Consider the following 12,296-nt stretch of genomic DNA (forward strand, 5'->3'; position numbering starts at 1 on the left):
TATATATAGCTAAATAAATTTTGCACACACATAATCGCAAAAGGAATTTCATTATAATTATATTCATAACATCTCAGAATAGTAAAGAGAACATGCAGAGACATCCATAATGAATAAAATCATAATAAACAGAACAAGCAATCTGAAAAATTAATCCATTACAAGAGTATCTAAGGAAACAATATAAATACATGTTAATCTCTAAGATAATAAACATACAAAAATTACAAAAAAAAAAGAGAAAAAAACCACTCATATGGTGGATTTGTCTCCTCCTCCTCTTCCAATATAGACTGCTTGCCACACTGATGTTATTCACATCACAGTTGCTCCAGCCCTCCACCACCTTGGCCTCCACTCTCTCCCCCAACTTTGGCCTCCACCCTCTCCTCGATCCATGATTTTATTCTTGACTCCTTCTGAAGTAGCTCAGCAAAGAAGTGGGCCTCCATATCCTTGGTGAATGCAGTCAAAGCTAGCTAACTTCATCATCAAGCAATGTTAGCCTCTCATCAGTGATGTCGTGTCGTGCCTCATAACCAAATTCCTATGAGATTGTAGATCGTCCTCTTCTTCCTCTCCCAGGGACTTCCTTGCATATGTTAAAGTATGATTGGTTAGGTTGGCCACTAGAGCTACCGACACCTGTGGACTTTTGACTTCATGCATCCTTCAACTGCACATACTCATCTTATAAAATATTGTAAAGGATAACTACAATCAAAATAAAAATATAAATCAATTTCACAAACATAAAAAATATTCAACTTACTAAGACAAGTTGAGATCTATGTATGACCCGCAATTGTTCTGTCTAATGCTGATGTATGCATACATCCAAATCAAAAGTGGTGGGCTCTCATCCATGTGTATGCCTTTGTTAACATATAAAAATTTTAGTAAGTAATAATTATATGATTTAATTTAATGTAGTAACTAAATCTTACCATCCTCCTATACTATGTATGGGGGACTGAGCCTCTAGTGTGTAAGGAGGTACTTACACCCCCCATCGTCTGAGGCCTGATTCTGGTGCACCCACTTTCTCTTCCTAACATTGTCAAGAGAAACTCGGAAGTTGCACAACTAGGCTTAGACATTCTTTCCAACCTAGAGGGGCTTATCCCCCTTCTTATTGATATTATTAAACATATCTAGCAAGCAGGTAGCTCCTTTAATATAAAAGTTATGTTGGATTAACTAATGATTTTGACGTAGCCACTAGAGGTTTTTTTACACCATAATATTAAACAATTTTTATTATTATAAAAATTGAATTTAAGGTTACTATAGTTCACAATATTAAATTTTACTATAGTTCAAAATTTAATATTAAACCTCGATGAAAATATTCTTCCAGGATAAATATGGAGCATTATACCTACTTCTGATGATGTATCTGATCCTGTTGATAAGTTACCTAAAATAATGAAATATGTAAGAAAATATTAGTAGCTATGTAATGAAATAGAAAAATAATTTCACTTGGTATAATTTAAATTACTTATGTATCTTTTTTTGGCTCTATGTATATTCGTCGTGAGATGCCCAACACACCAGGTTCAATGAGAATGGAAGGGCCTACCTGGAAGGAGGGAGACAGTGGTACAATGAAGAGAGCTATAAGATGTGGAAGGCATGTGCCACCAGAAGTGAAGTAACTAGCCAAAAGGGCATGGGTGTGTTGGTCACAATGGTAATCATCATAGTCGTGCTCTTTTAGACATTTTGTTGAGGATTGAGCCTAAAGTGCAAAAATTATGACCTTGTCCCAAAAATAAGGCATCCTACTTATGCCCTTGCTTATGATCATTTGTGAATATGTAAACTGAATCTACTTTTCATCCAAAATTAGAGATCGAAACACGGACAATCATTAGATTATATACTTTATAATTCTAAACAATACATAAGGGATTTAATCTTTGAAATTTTATTTGGCTATGAGCCCCACTTCATACACAACATGACAATAAGGAAATGTATGAGCAACTTCAAACATGTTTTGACATTAGAAGAATAAAATAAAATAATGAAATAGATTTTTTTTCATTGTGTCAAGAAGACATGATAATCATACAGGGTAGTGACACAATAAGAAAATTTATAAAAATCAATGAAAAAACTAGAGGATAATGTCCGCTGGTTAATTTACTCATAAAATACATGGTTGAACTGGCATTTTTAAGTTTGTGGCTAAAAAATAGATAGGCTATTGGCCAATATATATTTCGATTGAAGTGTCAGCCAAATTTTAAGCCAGTTTTGGAATTATTTTCTTTTCGACTGACTTGTCACTAGAAATTTATTCAAAAAATATTGTTGTCATTTTTATATTTATTTTGAGGTTTTAAACCAAAAAAACTATATTCTCTTTCACTTTTCATACCCAAAACCTTTCTCCCTCTCTAAGTTTTGCTCAAAGTCATCCCCAACATGAGTGAAACTGAGACAAACAGTCACTGATAGAGATATCGGGAAGGTAATGAGGGGATTATGGTGTACAAAGTCCTCCAAAACTCCTATTTCTCCTTTATCCTGTCCACTCCTAAATCAATTAAGAAAGATAACCCTCTTCTTCCTCACCCTTCATTCTCTTTGGTTTTGCAAATTTCACCTTATTCCCATAAATATGACTTCCAACGAGAGAGAGAGAGAGAGAGAGAGAATTTTTTTAAAAATAAAATGAATTTTTTTTTGAAAAAGTACTATAAATTTATTGGGGCATTTATGCCACTTGGTTGAGCAAAACTAGGAATAATATTAGCACCCTCCATTCATCCCATCTAACACCTGACGACATTATTTTATGCATTTTGTTTGGTGTATTTTGAGGCATAATATAGGGCATGATTTGACCCTTCTATTAATTTAAAACATAAAATTTCTTATATCCTTTATTATCTTCTTTTTAATTTCTCTTGTTTTGTTCTTTCTTTTGAGCTCTTTATCATCTTTTTGGCATTAGACCCAACAAAACCCATACCTTGATCATTCCTCTGCCTTCTCCCCCTCTATTTTCTCATGCTCCCTCTCTTTCTTAGCATGTCTTGGATCCTACATAGAGGCATTTGAAATAACCTCACACTATGAATTTCATGGATTACTAATGCATCAATCTGACAATAAAAAAGATTTTTTTTCACCTGCAAAATTTATATTTGGCAAAATTATTGTGGATGATGGTCAACCGAAAAATAGTGATCGGAAGTGCAATTTCCATGGCATGTGACTGACTTTCGACCAAAAGTTTTCTGGCTAAATATGTTGTGGAATACTTAGCTGAAAATTTTTTGTTTCATCGGTAATCTTACCATTAAAAGCAATGGCATAGTACCTACCAATAATTTTATTGTCAAAAAGCAAACTGAATTTCTACCTGAAATAGCTGTCATTTATGGTCTCAACTATTGATTTTGTCAATTGACTATTATTGGTTGAAATAGGTACCAAAATCAATGAAAAAACTAGAGGATAATGTCCGCTGGTTAATTTACTCATAAAATACATGGTTGAACTGGCATTTTTAAGTTTGTGGCTAAAAAATAGATAGGCTATTGGCCAATATATATTTCGATTGAAGTGTCAGCCAAATTTTAAGCCAGTTTTGGAATTATTTTCTTTTCGACTGACTTGTCACTAGAAATTTATTCAAAAAATATTGTTGTCATTTTTATATTTATTTTGAGGTTTTAAACCAAAAAAACTATATTCTCTTTCACTTTTCATACCCAAAACCTTTCTCCCTCTCTAAGTTTTTCTCAAAGCCATCCCCAACATGAGTGAAACTGAGACAAACAGTCACTGATAGAGATATCGGGAAGGTAATGAGGGGATTATGGTGTACAAAGTCCTCCAAAACTCCTATTTCTCCTTTATCCTGTCCACTCCTAAATCAATTAAGAAAGATAACCCTCTTCTTCCTCACCCTTCATTCTCTTTGGTTTTGCAAATTTCACCTTATTCCCATAAATATGACTTCCAACGGGTTTTACTAAATCTTACATTCAAGGAAAAATGGGATGCAAGAACATGCATGATTTAAGGATGTCATTTTTGTTGTTTGGCTAAATTTAGGTTAAATCCTACAAAAATCATGCTCATATCCTTCTATTTACACCTCTTTTAGTTCTAACCTGAAGTATAACCTTCTCAATGTCTGTCACATTTCAAATCCCCCTTTCGAGGTCACCCTCACTTTATAGAAAGTAAAGGAGGAAAGGTAAGACTAAAAAATGGATAAAAATTAAAATTAAAAAAAAAAGTAGCTACAAAGTTATTTTTATAGAAAAATCCTTGTAACATAAATTGAAGAAGAGTAATTCAAAGTGAATCAGCCCATACTCAACTCGAGAAAATATATAATAATGATCCTATAAAAGAACCTTATGATCAAACCAGAATACAAAATTAAATTTATTTTATTCTAGATTTGAGAGACCTTCCACCATGGCATATCCTTATGGTTAATTACATCTTGAAGAAACAAAGGAAAACTCACAATAAAAAATGTTATATTTTTTCTAAATTATTCTTTTGAAATATAAGGAGCTAAGGATATTTTTGACAGTCCAAGTTTGCAAAGTCTTCTAGTCTTAAAGGAAAAACTAGGTTATTAGAAAGAGGTGAATCACCGTAACATGACGGGTAGATGCCAATGAAATGAGAAAGATATGACTGATATCAGTAAAGACTCGATAAGGAAACGATTGTGCCCAAAGGGGTAGATCAATGTGTTGGTCAGGGAAAAACCTAAACGGGTAGAGATGGCTTGGTCATAACAAGAAAAGGATCACTTCATTAACAACCCATGGTTGCATCTTCTGAAGTGATCCATTAGATAAAAAACTAAGGAGATTATATTATGACTCTAATTGGATCAAAAAAAGAGAATAGAAATTATACTTGCAATACTATAGACATGGAGCCTATAAGAAGGAAGAGGGAATAGATCATTTATCTACAAAGCTAAGCCATTTAACAAAGGACTTGTAATCTTGTATATATCGAGAAAGCCTCTAACGTTATATATCTCACCAAACAACTACCTAATCGTGTAAAACAAATGTGCAACCAATCATATTGAAAAGCAAGAGTACAATCCTCAGGTACGCAGTATCCATGTAGTGAGCTAAGGCACCTAAGCATGGAGAACCTATTAGCATGCTTGAGAGTAATATTCATGCATTTTATGATCATTTCAAAACTGGTCTGAAGGACATGCCAGAAAGTAAGTGCAGGAAATACTTTTTAAATCCTGAATATTTTAATCCTAAATTTTATGGGATAAATCTTTTAAAATTAAATTTATAGCAAATATTTTACCCTAATGAGCCTAGTCATGACCGTATGCAGAAAAGCCATAAACATAAGAAAGAGTTAATCACACACAAAATGTTGATAAGCAAACACTCAATATAAAAGGACAAGATGCCAACAATCTCATTGGGTTGGCTACAATCACAAGAAAGAAAAATGTTGGTTGGGCTCCCTATATATATACCCGTTCCAAGAATTATACAACAAAAGTACAATGTGGAATTAAGGTACAAGGCATGAGCAAACATATCTAGTTCTCTCTACATGGTTATTGCTCCATGCTCAGTAACTTATGCTCATACTTTATTTTCAATGCATACTTTCCTAAGGGAATTTAAAAGTAAATAAGAAAGTAAAAATAAGATAAAACTTGTAAAGTAGAGGTTAAATATGATATATCATGCAACGTGTAAAAGACCATATCCAGCTGAGGAGAGTTAAATAACACCAATAAAAAATATGTTAGTCAAAATCATTAAGCTCCCCTCTTTTAGATACGACACCCTACAAGGAATATTTGACCTAAATATACTAGTGTGCAAACTTACCACTCAGTAAAGCATACAAAAAGCACTCAATGTGTACAATAGCCAGCATAATTAAAAGAACAATAGTTATGCACACAAATCCGTACTTACACTTGTCCCTTGTTCTAAGTAGGAACTATAAGTAGTTGTCAAACCATATATAAGTGTAAGACAAGCAATGCAGGAACTAAAGGTCTTCCCATAAGAACTTGACGAGATCACCAAGCTAGCCACACCCACAACACTTGGATGAACTAAACCATCATCACAACAAGTGATGGAGGTTAGCCTAAGCCTATGCTTTAAATGATCCTATAAAACCTAATTATAATATAATAGCTCATATTACTTAATTTGATAAAGCACCAAACAATACAAAAGTACATATTCAATCACAGGTTAAACAATAATCCTAAACTATAAAATAGTAACTCAAAGAAAAATCAAAGTAAAGTATGACACAAATACATGAAAATATACTCAAATCATGGATAACTCTTCGGCTTCCTTTCATTGTAGTGATTGATTTAACATCCTCAACCAAACAATGCCAAATCTACTAGTAGGATGATTCCAACATCAACACCTCACTAGGACCTCTCTATCGCCTCTTAGGTAAAATTTCAACTATTGGTCTTTAACCTTAAAAGTCGTGATAGTATTGCTATCCTAAATATCTATGGCCAAAAATAGATACACTTTGACTACAGTGAACGGTCCTTACCACCTGGATTTTTTTTCTGGGAAATAATCTCCATCGAGAATTATACAACAATATCTCTTATTCAAACTGAAAATCGTTCATAATCAACTTTTGATCATTCCACATTTTCATTTTTTTTAATACATCCTGACATACTCATAAGCTTCTTGTCTAATCTCTTCCAACTCATTCAACCGTAGTTATCATTTATATGGCATGTCTTTTAGAATATAGCTAAACTTCTTAAATTCTATAGGCAGTTGATAGACCTTCCCAAAAATCAATCTATATGGGAAAAATCCTATGGGTTTCTCGAAAGCAATCCTATATGCCCATAAAATCTCATCTAACCTAAATAACAAATCTATCCTACTTAGGTTAAAAGTCTTTTCCAGAATCTTCTTAATTTTTTTATTATACATCTCAGCTAATCCTGTGATCTGGGGATGATAAGAAGTAAATACCTTCTGTTTAATTCTAATTTCAGAAACTATTATATCCATCTTTTTGTTACAAAAATGGTCGCATTTGTCACTAATGATCATTATAGGTGTTTCAAATTGACTCAAAATATTTCTTAAAAAATTTGTAAACGCTATGAGCATCGCAATTGGCCAAGGCCATTACTTCAATCCACTTTGAACTATAGTCCACTATTACCAAAATGTATAAGTTTCCTAGGGAAGGTACAAAGAATCTCATAAAGGCAATTCCATAAACATTAAAGATCTTAACTTCCAAGATAAAATTTTGGGTAAATTTCCTCTCTTTGAGAAATATTACTTATCAGTTGAAATCTATCACAAGTTTTGATCTATTCATTTACATCCTTGAAAAGAATAGGTCAATAAAATATTGAACTTATAACCTTAGATGTAGTTCTATATCCTCCAAAATACCTCCAAAATTCTAAATCATGACAAAACCTAATGATATCATTGACCTCTTCCAATGACACACATCTCATATAGATATGGTTCTTACACTTCTTAAAGAGATAGGATTCATATAAATAGCAAAATCTGGCATAAAAAAAAATTCCTAGTAATAGTCAGATCATAGAGAAAGATCCCACCGATAATGAATTTCATAATATCAGGGTGTCATGGGATGTTTTCCTCAGAAACGACAAGGAGTTACTCATAAGTAAAACTCTCATTAATGTCAATAATAAACTCATCAAAATTTTTCTGCTCAAGCCTAGATAAGTGATCGACTATCTGATATTTCACATTTTTCTGATTGACAATCTCCATAAAATATTCTTGTCGCAAGAGGACCCATCAAATCAAATGAGATTTGTCACCATTCTTAGCCATAAGATATCTAATAGCAGCATGATCAATATACACTGTGACTCAAGTCCCTATCACGTAGGATCTACATTTGTTGAATGCATACATTATAGCTTGCAACTCCTTTTTAAGTATTATAGTTCAGTTTTTACATCATCGAGGGCTCTACTGGCATAATGTATAACATAAATTATATTGTCTTTTATCTGACCTAAAATAGCTCCTATTGCATAGTCACTAGCATCACACATCAACTGGAAAGACTTATCATAAAATAGTGTAAAAATCACAAGTATGGTAACTAGCTCGATTTTTAAGATTTAAAACTTATTCAAGCAAGTCTCATAAAAATAAAAGGGCATCTCATTTTCTAAAAAATGGCACAGTGATTTTGTGATCTTCAAGAAGTCCTTAATATAGTAATGGTAAAATTTGACTTGTACTAAAAAACTCCTAATCCCTTTCATTGAAGTGGGGAGTAGAAGTTTCTCTATCACTTGATCTTAGCTCGATCTACCTCCACCCCTTTCTCCCCTTGGTGACATAAATTGACATTTCTTCTATTTCAACACCATATTAATCTCCTCACACCTTTTCAATACCTTTGCAAGACTGTTCAGACATGAATCGAATGAGGCGCCAAACTCAAAAAAATCATGCATGAAAATCTTTATCCCAGTCTCTATTAGGTTAGAAAAGAGAGACAACACGCAATACTGAAAGGTGGCTTGCACGTCACATAGTCTGAAAAGAATCCTCCTAAAGGCAAAGATTACATAGTAGCTCATGAATGTGATCTTGTCTTGGTCCTCAAGAGCTATGAGTATATGGTGGTAGCCTGAGTAGCCATCTAAAAAATAAAAGAAAGGGTGACTTGCTAATCTGTCCAATTTCTGGTCATGAAAAGGTAGAGGAAAGTGATCATTTCTAATGGGCGCAATTAACTTAATCGTTCCACTATGATCTCGTCCAAATTTCATGATTCATGACAAGTATTTACAATTCACTTGACCAAAATGAAAGTAAATGAAGTTCTAAATGTCAAACATCACAATTTAAGATTAAGCACAAAATCACATAAGAAATAACACACACAACAATCCTACATCCCCAATTCAAGAGAGAATAAGAGAACTACTCACTACTCATACTTTTACACATTTATATAAATATTTTATTTAGAAGAAAAAATCAAACACAAAAGTATTTAACAATTGAGAAATGAAATCAAACTACACAAAGAACTCTAAAATACTTATCTCCCTTCCTTCTCACTTGGAATGATGATGATACAACCACATAGTTTCACAAATACTCATAAACTCACTTCTTTACACCAAGTCCAACCCTTTTCGCTCTTTTCTAAGCCAATTCTTTCTCTAAAATTTCTAAGCCTATTACAAGCTTATTTCAAGCCATTTAGAACCAATGCTCAAGCCACATTCCTAGACCCAAGCATGGACCCAACCCAAGCCACTCTTATAAATACCCCCTCCTCTCTAGTTTGGTATGAATGCTCTTGAAGCCTTGGCGAATTTCTGTCAAAATCAATTCCCAAATCTCACATGCAAACTCCTTTATGATTTCCCATTATATCTAAAGCCTAACGCCTTCAATTCTCCATTGAATTCACCATCCCAAACAATTCCTTTGCCGATCTTATCATCCATTCTATTAATTCTCCATTAAAAACCTCCTTCACACTTTACAAGTGTGCAAACCCATTTACCTACTTAATTCTCATCCTATTGAACTCTCTAACTCAATCTTTGACCAACCCATGGATGGATCCGATCGAATTTCCGCAAGAAGTACTTGGAGCTTACAATTGGTGCTTAAACAATGTTTGTGGGATCAAATCGAACATAGTACAATCTTTGGGTCAAAAAGACCCTGCCCGAATCAAGGTATTAGTTTCAACTTAGATTTCGGGCCTTAGTTTAGGAGGTTTTCAAATTCTAGAAAAGTTTAGTTGTTAAATAGCTTCATTTTGGTTGGACCATGGTTTTGGAAGTTTTATTTCATTAATCCACCTGTAGGATTGTGAGATCGTTCAAATTTTTTCAGGTTATATTCGTTCCTTGTCCCCTTGGGGAGGAAGAACCGATGTCATCCATTTCTTTTTAAAAGAAACAGACGACTTTGTTGATCTCATTTTTTGTTAACTCTATTTTCTTGACTTAAGCTGAATAGGATATCATTTGAGCTCAGTCTTGAATAAACCCTAATTTAATAAAACTGATATTTAACATAACAAAAATCAAAATTAATCAAAAAAACTTTAAATACAACTAATTTTTATTTAAAACCAAAGAGAACCCTTAAATCCTTATTTAAAACCAGAGAGAACAATTATTTAAAACCAGAGAGAACCCTTATTTAAAACCAAAGAGAACAATTATAATTTTGATAGTAAAGGGATAATTTGGTAATAACTACCTCAAAATAACCTCAAATCAAGTTTGGACTTCAACTAATGTTGTTTTAAATTCAAGTATATAATATGATCCAATAAAATTAATTAAAAATCCAACTTGAAATCCATCATTTTCTCTCTCCTGAATATTTGGACTCACTTTGAGTCAAAATATCTTAACATGGAGCTTGATTTGATCAAAACCACTTACAACATTGAACTCCTTGTGTTTTTCTCTATTTGATGAACTCAAGCCAAATTGTTTACCGTAACCAACTCCCATCTTGCAACCAACTTCCAATCACCCAACCACTTTAAATGCCCATAACTTGAGTTACTAGAGGGGATGCAACTCCTTAGGCTATTTTGTGTTCGGAAATAACACATCTCTTTGTGTACTTGATGGAGCTTGGAAGATGTCTTGAGATAATTTAGTAAGTTTTGAATAATAGCTTAAAGAATGAGCTACTTTTGCACAACTTTTGATAAATGGATACTTAAAGTTGACTGCTCTTCTAATACAGATATACTGATATACAGATACTGGTACACTGGTAAATTGGTACATTAATACATAGAGACTTTTGATAAACCGATGAAATAAAAGGAGATATAGTGATGTATAGTTGTACAGATATACAATCATTGATACATAAAGTGATACTCAATCATATATTGATGTACATATACAACATTGATATGACACATGATGATGACACAAAATATTGATAGATAAATAGTGTTTTTGGATATATATCATATGATATTTCTTTGATAGACTATTATAGAGATTTCTTTTATTATCTCTATATACTAGTCATATGATTCTACATTCTTTGAAGATATCAATGAAGAAATCTTCCAACATTTAGTTGAAGTTTGGTAACATTCAATTGTTTCTAACTAGTTTGAATGCAGGTCTTCGCGATTGATTGCAATGTCGAACAATATGGTCATCGTCAGTATAAACATAAGAAAGTTGATCGACATAAGAAAAATAAATAAGTATATAAAAATGAAAAAAAAACATAACAAATATGAACAAAGAAAATAAACAAAACAAAATAAAACAAAAACAAATTTGAAACAAAATAAAAACAAAAATAAATCAAGTACTAAAAAAATTTAAAATAAAACATATCAAATAAATCAGAACAAAATAAAATGAAATCAAATAAACAAATAAAGTTTGGAACAATCAAAATTCAAAGTTCAAGCTCTTCTTTCAACCTAGTTATATTAAGTCTTCTCAATCTATTACTAGTGTCATTTCTCTTCCCAACTAAGGGTTTCTTCCTGTAGAAATGCTTAGTCTTTCGCTCTGTGTAGAATGGTTTAGCTGATTTTAGTTTCATAAAATCCTAATCTTTTGCAGAAACCATTTTGTCTTCGTCCATCCCCAACTCAATACTTTGAGGGTAGAAGTAAAATAATCTCAAAAGAAGTATCTTATTCGTCAACTAGTATTGGGTTGGACGTGAGTTCCTTAGCATTCCTTCTTGATCTAGTCACCATGTTCATATCTTGGGTTGGATGTGAGTCTCTTGGCATTCCTTCCCAATGTGACAAGTATATAAATCTTTTCTGAGGTTTGGAGTAAGACGACCTTAAATGGAGTAAAACATCATCTTCTCAATCACTTCTTAGGTTGGGTGTGAGTCTTTTGACATTCCTTCCTCATCGGATCTCCCCCATTATCTCTCAAGTTGAATGTGAGTCACAGACATTCTTTTATCACCTAGTCACTTTTTTTGCATCTAGGTTGGATATGAGTCCTCTGGCTTTCCTTCCTAATTTGTTCAAGTCAAGTCCTGTGAATCTTGAGAATAGGACTATGATCACCTTAAATGGAGTAAGGTTTTCTATTCCTCAACCATTATCGAAATAGGTGTAAGTCTCACATTGGTAGTGAAGCTTGATCTGGTCTAGTCACCCTATTTAACTCATGGGTTGGATGTGAGTCTCACGACATTTTTTTCTCAATGTGATAGAAATATCAAATATTTCATGAGGATAAGTGTGATGCCCGCCCCCCC

At 33.0% G+C, this 12,296-nt stretch overlaps 1 protein-coding gene across 2 annotated transcripts in view; it reads right to left on the bottom strand.

Moving 5' to 3' along the window:
• Positions 1-370: 370 nt before the first annotated feature.
• The window catches only part of LOC110021915 (BTB/POZ domain-containing protein At5g48800), a 66,417-nt gene continuing 54,491 nt past the window's right edge, over positions 371-12,296 (bottom strand). Inside the window, exon 5 of one of the 2 annotated variants that reach the window (XM_020720625.1) lies at positions 371-588. The gene's annotated coding sequence lies outside the window, so the exon portion shown is untranslated. Of the gene's footprint in view, positions 589-657; positions 677-12,296 lie in introns of those variants that run through there. The other variant, XM_020720627.1, reaches the window with a different exon arrangement.

This window comes from Phalaenopsis equestris, unplaced genomic scaffold, assembly GCF_001263595.1.
Source record: "Phalaenopsis equestris unplaced genomic scaffold, ASM126359v1 Scaffold000151, whole genome shotgun sequence".
Lineage (NCBI taxonomy): Eukaryota > Viridiplantae > Streptophyta > Magnoliopsida > Asparagales > Orchidaceae > Phalaenopsis > Phalaenopsis equestris.